This window comes from Nyctereutes procyonoides, unplaced genomic scaffold (genome assembly GCF_905146905.1).
Source record: "Nyctereutes procyonoides isolate TBG_1078 unplaced genomic scaffold, NYPRO_anot_genome, whole genome shotgun sequence".
NCBI lineage: Eukaryota > Metazoa > Chordata > Mammalia > Carnivora > Canidae > Nyctereutes > Nyctereutes procyonoides.
The window spans coordinates 34,982,758-34,995,405 of NW_026575131.1; the positions used below are offsets into that span (position 1 = coordinate 34,982,758).

Genomic DNA, 12,648 nt, shown 5'->3' on the forward strand with positions numbered 1-12,648 from the left:
ACCTGAGTGATGATATACAGAACAAAATACATTTCCAGGACCCCGGATGGTTCCTGCGGGCTCATTCCCAGTCAGTGCTATTTTTCTAGTGACACAGTACCTCTTTTAGTCTGTCACCATTGATCAGTTTTGCTTGATCTTGAACTCAAATGGAGTCACACAGTATGTACTCTTCTGTGATTAGTTTTCGCCAATGCAGTGTCTTTGAGATTTACCCATATTGTCATATATATATCAGTAATTTGTTCTTTTTTTTATTGCTATGTAGCACTCTATCATACGAATATAAGGCTATTTATCCATTTTCCTGTTGATAGATATTTAAGCTATTTCCAGTTTGGGGCAATAAAGCAGCTGTGTATATTTTTGTACATGTCCTTTGGTGGACATAAGTTTTTATTTCTCTTGCACATATACCTGGGAATGGAATTGTCTAGTCCTAGGTTTGATTTAGATTTAATAGGAATAGCTAAATTTTTTTTTCTAAAATAGGTTATCAGTTTATGCTTCAGCGCTATATGAGTTTTATTTGTTCTATATCATCACTAACACTTGACGTTTTCAGGCTTTTATCTTTAGCCGTTCTTGCAGGTTGGTAATAATCTCTTAGGGGTTTTATTTTGCATTAAAATGTTGTGACATTGAACTCTGTTTAGTATGCTTATTGGCCATTTGGATGTCCTTTGCTGGCAAGTCTCTGTCTGCAAACTCTGTCCATTAAAAAAAAAAAATTCTATTATGTTCCCAGACTTTTTCTTATTGATTTGTAAGAGTTATTTCTATATTCTGGATATAAGTCCTCTGTTAGATTTCCAAGTTTTGTGTATATTTCCCAGTTTCTTCACTGTTTTGATGGTGTCTTTTGATAAATGTTCTTCATTTAAATGAAATCCAGTTTATCAGTGCTTTTATATTATGGCTAGTGCTTTTTGTGACCAGCTTAAGAAATCTTTGCCTATTCTAACAATTTAATTTATAACCTGCTGTTTTGCTGCCTTCCAGCAGCATCAAACAAGAATAAAAAATGGTTTCCTTAAACTCAGTGGATTCTAACATAGACCCAGGCACTTTGGAAGACTCCAGAGCTATTTTTTAGAAAGAATTACACTGAGAGAAAATGAGAGAGAGATATACCTATCAGCAGAATGGAACAGGAGTCTATCAGCCCAGATTTTCTCAGCTGTATGTGATGAGAATCGTGTGAATGTACAGGAAGAGAGCTAGCTGGCCTCAGAGGTTACTGGAGCCAAGGACTGAGATCACCTGGAACTATGTGATTCTTTTTTTTCCCATTCTCTCTGTTGACTTCCTCCTTCAGGCAGTTTGGAGGAAGGAGGGATGGGAAGATATGGTGCTAATTTTCCTGTGTTAACATCCTAGCCAGTCTATGAGCAGGGAGGAAATCCTGGGCAGTATCTCTAGCCTGACTTGGGTCACGTGGTTGGAATGGTGGTGTAATACGATTGTCTGAGCCTGAGTCATGACCCACCTCTGTGGCCAAGGAGGTAGGTTCTGTTACCATAGGAAAAGGTACCAGGCAGCCTGAAAGGCTGATAGAGCTGCCTATGAAGAGAAGCTCAGTTCAGCCACTGAAATGCTGAGGTTTTTTTTAAAGATTATTTATTTATTTATTCATGAGAGACAGAGAAAGAGAAAGAGGCAGAGACACAGGCAGAGGGAGAAGCAGGCTCCATGCAGGGAGCCTGATGTGGGACTCGATTCCGGGACTCCGGGATCATGCCCTGGGCCGAAGGCAGCACTAAACCGCTGAGCCACCCGGGCGTCCCTGAAATGCTGAATTATCCTACTTTGTTTTTAATTGACCAACAAATTAGGTTTCTGAGCGAAGTCTCAAACTTCCCTTGAATGACCTGTCCATCCCTTCATCTATCCATCCAACCATCCTGGTTGGTTCTTTACTTTAAATTATTTGTGGCTTACAACATAAACACATACAAGGTGATAATGATAACATTAAAGCAAAAATAGGGAATTGGGTCCAGGAATAATATAAAGAGACATAGGATGGTGATGGTTAAGAGTATTAGGAGTATGAATTCCTCAAAGACAAAGAAGGTCTGTCTTCATCTCAATTCCAAAGCAGAGCTTGGTGCCATGTGGGAATTGAGAATTCATTTCCAAATGAAAAGAATCAAAATAACTACAATCTAATGCCTCCTTTTATTCTAGATGGTTTGCATGTATTGTTTTTCTTAATATTGTTTCTAATATTTTATTTAGGGAAATTTTCAAATGACAGAAATGTTGAATTGAAAACATAGTATAGTGATCATCACATCACATACTGACCACCTCAAATTGACAACTGCTATGCATGGCATGTTTGATTTGGTCTGTTTCTATTACACATATCATTTTAAATCATTCCACTAATTTGTTATGAGGGAGAGGCTAGTATTCCTGTTTTCCTTTTTTTAAAAAAAATTTTTAATTTATTTATTCATGAGAAACAGAGAGAGAGAGGCAGAGACACAGGCAGAGGGAGAAGCAGGCTCCATGCAGGGAGCCGGATGTGGGACTCGATCCCAGGTCTCCAGGATCAGGCCCCGGGCTGAAGGTGGCGCTAAACTGCTGAGCCACCCGGGCTGCCCTCCTGTTTTTCCTATGGAGAAATAGAGATTCGGTAAGAAGCTCAAGCTGCTATATGCAATATTGCCTTCCACTGAATGAGCAAATCTGGATTCCACCCCTGGCCAGTGGTCCTCTTGCCACATCTGTCCTGTGGCTCCCTCTATCCCCTCCCTCATATCCCATGCTCATCTTCTCAGAAGAGAGATCTGGGTCCTGGAATGTACTGGAGTCTAGGAAAAGGTCGCTGTTCCAACCTTTTTTTTTTTTAATCAGCATCATAATGCAGAAGGACTGCAAACTAGCTTAAGCCTGGAGGTAATTTTTCTGCCTTTTCTAGTGCCTCTCACACAGCAGGTCCTATAAATGTTTGTATGCTGGACTGAAGAAATCTGGCCACAGACTGGACCACGGGGAGGTGAGGTGAAAGTCCAGATTTGAATATCCACTACGTGTTTGTTGACCTCCTGCCGTGTCTCAGGCACCAAGCCCCATTGCCTGAATCTTTATTCAGGACTTGGTTATATGTCACCTCCTTGAATGGCCCACAAACTATAAAATTCTGTGTTAAAAACACACTTTCCCCTCATTAGTCAATTTTTTCACCTCTCCTTGTTTTTGTCACAATTTGAAATATTTTTTTGTGAATATATACATATATATAATCTACCTGTTTATTTGGTCTCCCCCGGGATCCCTGGGTGGTGCAGCGGTTTGGCGCCTGCCTTTGGCCCAGGGCGTGATCCTGGAGACCCGGGATCGAATCCCACGTCGGGCTCCCGGTGCATGGAGCCTGCTTCTCCCTCTGCCTGTGTCTCTGCCTCTCTCTCTCTGTGACTATCATAAAAAAAAAAAAAAAATTTATTTGGTCTCCCCCTCACTCCCCCAACCCCAACCTCATACACTACAAAGTACATGCTGGTGGGGAAACTTCACCTGTCTACCCTAAATGCCTGGAGCAGTATCTAGAAATAATAGGTGCTCAGTAAGTATTTGTGGAGTGATCAACTGAATTGCTTACATTTTTTGAAAATCTGTGATATGGAACCCAGTCTTGTACTAAGCCTTTATTATTTGCTAGGTACTAAGCATTTACTACTATGTACTAAGCCAATTCAGATAAATTTGGTTATCTGGTTTGTATCTCTTAATAACAGTATGAAGGTAGAGTGAATTAAGGAAATTGAGGCACAGAGAGGATCTGTAATGTGTTTGAAGTTACACAGCCAGGAAATAGCAGAAGTGGGACTTAAAAGCAGGCCTGGCTTCTCACCCACATATACTTTGGCTCCTGTTCCTGAAAGCCCTTGGTGTTATGAACCAAATATTCCAAGTTGGCTACCAAGGGAGGTATTGCCTGGCTTGTGGGCACCTCCTTTCCAGGTATCTATGGAGGAGGGGGTGAAATAAGAGCTCCTATTTCTGATCCTTCTAAGATTTCCCTGCTAGCAGCTCAAACCATAGGGATGGAATGAAGGAGAGCAGAGGCAAGGATGCTAAGTAAACTAAAGGAAGGCTTTCAGGAATCTTCCTGGGTACTCCTTGAAAAGACAGCCCTTACAGCAGCTGGAGAGCTTAGGCTTGATTTAGCCATTTTCTCCCTATTACCTTGAAGCAGGCTCCCCACCATCCAAGCTCCCCACCATCCAAGCTTTGGCTCTTTCATCTCTAAAATGCAATATAATAATCCCTGATACATACATAATAATCACTCAGTATTGGACCTTATTTTCAATGTTAACACATTACTTTAGCTATTGATGTTATTAATAGCTATTATGACTATCGATACTAGTAATGTGCTTTGGATAAGAGACAAAATTAGATTCCTGATTTTGGCTCTGTGACTCTTAGCAAATACGTCTCTAAGTTTCAATGGGTTCACCTGAACTCTGGGCTTACTAGCACCTGCTACTGTATGCTGACCTTGCAGGGCTCAGTGTTAGAAGAAATAATAGGGTTTAGAGAGGGCAGAGGGTGGTACACATGGAAAAGTTTGTCATTTCACTGTAGTTGATATGAGACAGGGGAGAAGGCAAAGGAAGGCAGGGCCTGGAAGCCCTAGGCCATGGAAGACATGCCCTTGGCCACTTCAAAACCTATCAAGATCTGTCGCAGTTGGAAAGGTATAACTAACGGTCATGTGTCAGGGAATAGCATGTAAAGGAAGTGGCTTTCATTTTTTGATCATTGTAGAACCAGCCAGTTCTGAGAGGCTGCCTGCTGGACATAGATTATTTTTTTCCTGAACAGGCCCAGGCTTGGTTTGATAAGGCAAACGACATTTGGACAAATTCTGAAAGAACTTCTCTTTGGGAAGATGCCATGGAGTATAGCCCATACCAATGGTGTGGATTTTTTCTTTAACATCCAGTGCACCTCATGTTCAAAATAGTAATTGAAATGTATGCTGTTTATTACACTCACATATGTTTGTAATCAAGGTACAACTCTAGTGGATGGGAAGCAAAAAGCTATAATTTGCTGCTTAGCATCATAGCTGTCGTACATTCATTTATATTGCTTTATTTATCTTCTTCACCGTAAAGAACCTTCCATATTGCAAATTTATTGAATGGTTAATGGCCTAAAAGTATGGGGTTCATTATGGAGCGATGTATTTATTGCAGTGTTAATTAAATAAAAGCATTGTAATCTTTCCAAATTGAACAATTATGTTCATTTAAACATCTTAAACAGAAAAATCTTTTATATACTAATTGAGTTGCATAATGAAAAGCATGTGTAATGGAAATTTAAATCAAAACAAATACTGAAATAGTTTGAACAATTTTTTAAAAAATAGAAAATGTCTACCTCCATCTTTATTGGAGATCCTCTTAACGGCCAGCTCACTCTCAGAATTCATGACCTCTGAGCAGAGTGTATGGTTTCAGAGCCCATCGGCCACCCTCACATACCAGCTGGCCAACCCTTAGACATCAAAGTTCTGGTTGGCTACCAGCCGCAGCCCCTGACACTCTGGCTGTTAGCCTAGATCCTGACAGGCTGGCTTGAGGCCTGTAGGCCGAGCTGACAGCCTTTTCTACAAAGTCTGATGAATGGTTTCTGGCAACGGATGGCTCTGTTCTGACTGCCTGTGAGGGCAGTACCCCGTCTAAAAAATGTACACTGTCTCTCCCAGCTTGCCTGGGGTTGGGGCTTCAGAAGTGCCGGGTGATGCTGATTTTTTACACCCAAGAGGGGTCTTTATTTGCTCTGGGAATTCCCACTCCCTCCCCATCTCTGTCAGGCTGTGAGAGGTTGGCGACAAAAATGGGGCCATCGTCAGCATTAGAGGGATTAGCTTTATTGGTGCACTCCAGTAAAGATTTTTCACTGCCTATATTTTGTGGCTCTAGCCCATGCTTCAGTTATTTAGGGCTAAATCTTAAAGTAACATTAAGTTGGTAGGAAGGGGTGTGGAGAGAGAAAAACAGGCACATTTTTCAACTAGATGCTCATTTCCTGGTCCCACAGAAGGATTTATGTGGGATCCTTGGTTTGCCCACGTCTTATTCTCCTGTTTTGAAATGGTCTTTAGTCTAGCTAGACTCCATTAACGCTATGTCTTGGATACAGGGCAAAATGCAGGAGGGTTGCCTTCCATTTTCTGACACCTAGAGGTTGCTGGGATTATCAAGAGGCTTAAGGATAAATCACTGTACTAAAACCTTCAGTTATTAAAAGGTAGCGACAGTAAGTTGCTTTGGAAGCAAATTCTTGCCTGCCTTATCCTTAGGATGAAGACTTAGAAACATGAATATCTAATAAAAATCCCCAAACTGACTAAATACATTAATAAAAAGGGCTTATGGTGGCATAAGTGAAAAAAATATATACTCTGATTAATCATGTGATTCAGGCACATTTTTCCTCTGTCTCATTCATGAAAACTTGCCCAGAGTGTCACTCAAGCCAAACGGATTGAAGCGGATCCCAAAAGATTGGAGAAAAACCTCATAAGGTCAACTATGTCTAAGGTTATAGTAGTGAGGTTGATTAAAGAGAGGCGAAATCTCAACATGGAAGGTATGGCTCAGTCAAAACTTGGATAAGAGAGTGTCAGGGTTGGTTTCTGTTTCTCAAGAGTCTGGTCACTGGCCTTCACTTTACATGTAAAAGGAAAAGGCCATTCAAAGGAGAGCCATGCTAGAGCCATGTTAGCTTGCCCTTCCCAGGTATAGCTCAGCAGGGTTCTAACTTCCAGTGTAATCTCAGGGGCTGGAGGGGCTCTGTGCCATTGACTGGCACTTTTATAAGAAATTCTGCCCTTTGACCACCTTCTCTATGCCTCCTACAGACCAAGTGCTGATCTTCCAAGCTTATTTTTGCAAGTAACTTCTTTTCTCATGGTTTTGGTCATAGTCCTGCCATTGAAAGGTGCCATTTTGCAGAATGTGATAGAGAAGTAGCACCAGGTTGTGGATGGTTGAGAGAGAAGGTCCTGAGATAGTCACTGGGTGTCTGACCCATGTTTTATTCCCAATAGCGGTTATGAAGTTATTTTTGGAATTTTCGGTGGAAGCTCTCAGGGGCTTGGGGGATCTTTGAGGAGTAAAACCACTAATAATGATAACAGAAACAACTCACCTAAGTTCAGACAGCTAATAGATGGCAGAACTAGGATTTCTACTTAGATAGGTTAGCTCCAGTGTCCACACACTTGACTACTATTCTATTTTTTTTCTCAGTTCAAGTTTAATAGAAACAACAAAAGATCAAAAGTGATGCCTTGCTACTGTATGTATCAGTTGGCCTGCCCCATAGCACACCTCAGACCATTCTCTCCAGAGGAAGAAAGGCTGGCCTCCCCAACCCCTGCAGGAAAGGGCTGTCTTGTCCCATACCACATACCACATCTGCAGAGTCTAAAGTCTTGTTTTAAGCATGACAATAGTACAAAAAAAAGATTCTGTTTTCGTGGATGCCCCACTACAGCCCGGCCCTAAAATGGCGAGGCGCTCACTTCTGCTTAGAGAAATATTCTTTGCTCTTCTGGACATCAGGCTTGATGGTATCACTGCCAGGCTTCCAGCCAGCTGGGCACACTTCCCCATGCTTGTCAGTGAACTGGAAGGCCTGAACCAGTCGCAGAGACTCATCCACTGAGCAACCAACAGGAAGATCATACAGTGATCTGCCAAAGGATACCTTTATCATCAATGATAAAGAGGCCCCTGAACGAGATGCCTTCAAAAGCCTTTAAGACTCCATAGTCCTGAGCAATGGTATGCTTGGGGTCTGATACCAAGGGAATGTTCATGGGTCCCAGTCCTCCTTGTTTCTTGGGTGTGTTGATCCAAGCCAGGTGACAGAAATGAGAGTCCACAGAAGCACCAATCACTTGACAGTTGAGTTTCTTAAATTCTTCTGCCCTGTCACTGAAAGCAATGATCTCCATGGGGCACACAAAGGTGAAGTCAAGAGGATAAAAGAAGAATACAACATATTTTCCTTTGTAGTCAGATAGGCTGAGGCCTTTGAACTGGCCATCTGGCATAACAGCCGTGGCTTTGAAGTTGGGAGCAGGATGCCCAATTTTGGCATTTCCTGAAGACATCTTGCTATGGGCAGCACTGAAGAGACTAACCACCGAAGACCAGTCAGGAAGAAGACCTTGACTACTATTCTAAACTACTTCTATATCATACCAGTTCTTTGAACACTAACTCTGCTCTTCAGTTATTACTGATGATGCTAATGATGATATGAACAGCTCCTTATGGACTTACTTGTGTTGCTATCTAATGGATGGACACACTGAGGCTTGGAAGGGATTCCTAAATTCATTCCCAGGTCTTATAACTGGTAAGTGATAGTCTACAGCCTGGGCTGAGATTCATGATGTCTGTAAATTTTCCTCCTACCACACCTACTTCCTCTCTTCACCTTTAAAGGAAGGAATTGGGGCAGCCCGGGTGGCTCAGGGGTTTAGTGCTGCCTTCAGCCCAGGGCGTGATCAATTGGGTCCCACGTCGGGCTCCCTGCATGAAGCCTGCTTCTCTCTCTGCCTGTGTCTCTGCCTCTCTCTCTCTGTGTCTCTGATGAATAAATAAATTTAAACAATTTTTTTAAGAATAAAGGAGAGAATTGACTGATTTAGTCAAAATGAAACCCCCCTGGGCAAGTTCACTGGTCACAACTACAGAAGAGGAGGTATTTTTAATCTAAACAGAATGGATGCCTGGACCATTTGCGTTCAGGATTTCTCTTTATTAGCATGAATAATTGGAATATGACTATATCATCTTGAGAAATAATGCCTATGCTGATTATTGTTGTGGTCATTTCCAGGGTGTACCATAGTGTTCATCCAGCTCCAGGGAAGTCCGAAACACTGCCATCTAAAAGCTAGGGATGTCCATCCACTAGTCACTAGTTTATGGAACTCTTCGTAAGTGCCAGGCATTGTTCAGGGTGCAGCTGGCAGAAGAAAGAAGGCATCTTGGAGCTCACATTCCAGTGGAGGAAACAGATACTAAAGCAACTAGTATAGATAAGGGCCATTAAGAAAGACTAAAGCAAAAGGAATAAAAACCTACCACCAGGGAAGTCCCTCCAATCCAGATACATTTTCTCCTGTTCACACTCAACATTTCCATCTTGAAAATAGAAATTGTAACCCCTGCTTTAGTTTTAATGCTGTATGTAGTCTTTGTGCCAGGCAATGTGCTGGATGTTGGGGATAAAGAAACAAGATCCTGCATACCTGAACTTACAGTTTTGAGTCAAAAAATAATAATAAGTAGAGAGAAAATAATTATAGAATATGTTAAATCTATGGAATAGGGGTCAGCAAACTTTTTCTGTAAAGAACCAGGTAGTATGTATTTTTGGCTTGCAGGCCATGTGGCCTCTGTCACAACTATCCAGCTCTGTCATTGTAGTGTGAAACCAGCCACAGACTATGTGTAAATGAATGGGGGGTGGCTATGTTACAAGAATATGTTATGAAACCAGGTGGCCCATCAGACTGACACTCAGGCCAGCATTTGATGACTCTGCTCTAGAATATAACAAGGTGGGACCTACTCTAGAAGGTCTCCGGAGAACTATTCCCTGTGGAGGGTGACTGATAAATGTAGAGCTCAGAGAAGAGTTGGTTAGGCGAACAAAGATGCCAAGGGGCTAATGAGAATAAAGTCTGGAAAGTGGCTGAAGGCTAAGCAACAGGTATACCAGAGGTGTGAAAGGAAGAGAGGCTTGAAGTGGGCTGAGGAAATGTGCAAGGACTCAAGACAAGGAGCCTTGCAGGTCCTACATCAAAGATATAGGTAATTCTTTGTCCACTTAAATTGGGAGATGGTCTCTGAGCATTTCCTTCTAGAACAGGGGTCCCACTTGACTCAAGCTAAGCTGTCCATGGTTGGAGAGGGTATCTTCTCTCTCTCTCTCTCTGTCTCTCTCTCTCTTTTTTTTTCTTCTGAGAGGGTGATGATGGGGAAGAACACATCCAGGGCCAACTGTCCGAAGCTCATTTCACCATTGGGGTTGCAAAACCCTGGTCAGTGTTTTGGCCCAGGTCCCTTTCCATGATGGCTGCTCTTTAGTGCTGATAATTGAGCACAGCTATTATTACCCAGATGGGCAAACCTCAGCAGTTCACAAGTTCAGTTCAGATAAGCAGTTTAAGATTTGGTTGCTTAACCTTTGCTCATGAGCCAACATAATACTCCTACCTTCCCATCTTCCCTACTGGCCGAGTCCTGAGCTGCAAATCCCCCAGCCTTTGGATATTTATGTGGCCATCCCAGTTTTGTAGTGTAGCTACAGTATGTTTTTCACCACATTTCTTGCCTTGAGTATTTCTCTAAGAAATACCCTCATGGTTGGGTACTCCTCGTGCCACCTTCATATACACCCCTCTCTCTGAGCTTGCATGTCTGCAGACAGCTCTGTACTGGTGGGGAAATAGTTCTAATCACTGGATCACTGGGAAGGAAGTTGTCAGAGCAACACAAAAGGTTTCAGAGCCTCTGAGAACTTTAGTTTCCTGCCCCCTATCACTGCCACCTCCAGGCACCACCGAGATCTCGCATTCCTACCCTTTATGGGATTTCAGGGGATAGTGAAGATGTACCCTGCAAAAAATTTCCAACCTCATGAGTCCCATGCTCGTAACATGTCTTCTCTTGCTTGGGTATATTTTTTCTGGAATGGGTGAAATTTTGAGCAAAGATTCCTACTTTTATTTCCGGAAATTTTGTGCGTCATTGTAAATCATATGTAATTATGTGCATAAGAACCAAAAGAAGAAATATTTGGGTTGGAACTCTAAAGCTTTGATTTGGCTACTTTAACTAGTTAGATCCAATTGAATGGAGTCGTTCTCAATATCCTCCTAAAGGTAGTTAAGTAATAGTAATGAGACTTTCCCAAGGGGATTGAGTGAGAAAGTCTGGTTGATTAAGGAAAGAAACTAATTATCTTTAGTGAATGGATTGGTCCATGGCAACATGGTGTAAAAACCTCACCTTTGATGAAACAGCAGAAGTAGCTGTTATGTGTGTTTGTAGGATATTTTCATTTGAGTCAGCTCTTAAACTGTTTGTAAGGAGACACCCCACAAAACAGACAGGTGATGTTGAGGGGCAGCTAGATTCAGACTGGCACATGGGCACGTTTCCACAGAAAGCACATCTCCTCCCCTGGAGAAGTTGTTTCTTTTGTGACTCACCGGACCAATTATTAGCCCAATGCTCTTGCCTGCAGTGGTTGCAGTGCATGTGGAATCAGAGCATGTAAAGAACATTTCTTCCTGAAGTACCCTCTTGGTGAGAAGTAATGGTTGCTAGCAACATAAACAGATTTGGGTGACTTGAAGCCTTGGGGTAATTGAATTGAGGCTACTGGGGAGCTCACAGAGAGTGGGATGAGAAGCTAGAAAGGTGGGCACGTGCCAAAGGCCGGTGGAAGTGCCAGGAAGATAGGAGCAGCCAGGGAAGCAAAGCCAGGTTAGCCAGATCACACAGGGTTGCTACTCTGGGGTCTGGCCTTTTGCCCCTGAGTTCTCAAACCAAGGTTTGAGGTCTCAGGAGAGAACCTTGCTCTGTCTATGCTGGATGCATGAAAGAGGAGTCTGGCTCTGGCCCTTGGACTTCCACGGTGGAAAGCCATATCAGAATTATACTCTATCCAAGACACCACAGTGAGGCCATGGGAAGAAGTTACTTACTGGTAAGATATTAGAGTAATTAGGAAATTAGTAAATTAGGGAGAAAATAGATGCTGGGCAAGTGAGCAGAGAGAAGGACAGAGAGAGGGGGGCATTTTGTATAGTCTTTTCTGTTAAGAGAAAAAGTCACAGGTAGATGCTGTCTTGACTCAACACCTCCCATCTCTCTACCAAGATAGATTCCAAATTCCAAGTTTCATAATTCCTTTGTCATTCAGTTGTTTTTTTATTCCACCTTTCCTCCTAATAGTGGCAGTTGGGATTAGGGGATTAGAGAGATTGGGGACACAGACAAGAATGGTTTTTGTCACATTAAAACTTCAGAAGGTCGTGTGTTTTGTGCTAACGTAACTGATGTTTTCACACTTAATTTATTCTTTTTCTCTCATGGCTCTCTCTGGTACACACACATAAATGGAATCACTTATTCATTCATAGTTATTGTATTGGCTGTGAAAGACTTATTGAACACTGCCTTTGTAAAAGGCAGCCCTTGACTAATCTTGAAAAAAAGGTATCACTAAGGACCCATGAGCTCATCTCCTAGATGGGATGTCAGATCTCCAATCACCTACAATAAAAGGCAGAGTGGAAGAAATGGCAAAAGGACAGAAGTAAAAGTAAGGAAAGATAATGCACAGTTGGAGAGAAGCAAGGAAGCCTGCTTTAAAGCTAGGGGGTACCAGACACAAGGTCTGGGCTGCAGGGATGGAGATGCAAGTACATGGAGGTACTTGTACACGCACAGGTACATGTGAAGATCCACATGTGTGGTCCATATACACTTTCAGAGAGGGTAACAGTCAAAACTTCACACTGGTACAGCAAGGCCGTCTGGGCACTGACCAATTAGAACTGCTACTGGCCAGTCCAGCACACCC

General features: G+C 42.4%; 1 pseudogene; it reads right to left on the minus strand.

The window, feature by feature from the left end:
* Positions 1-7,363: 7,363 nt before the first annotated feature.
* On the minus strand, positions 7,364-8,183 carry LOC129522111 (peroxiredoxin-1-like; annotated as a pseudogene).
* Positions 8,184-12,648: the final 4,465 nt, after the last annotated feature.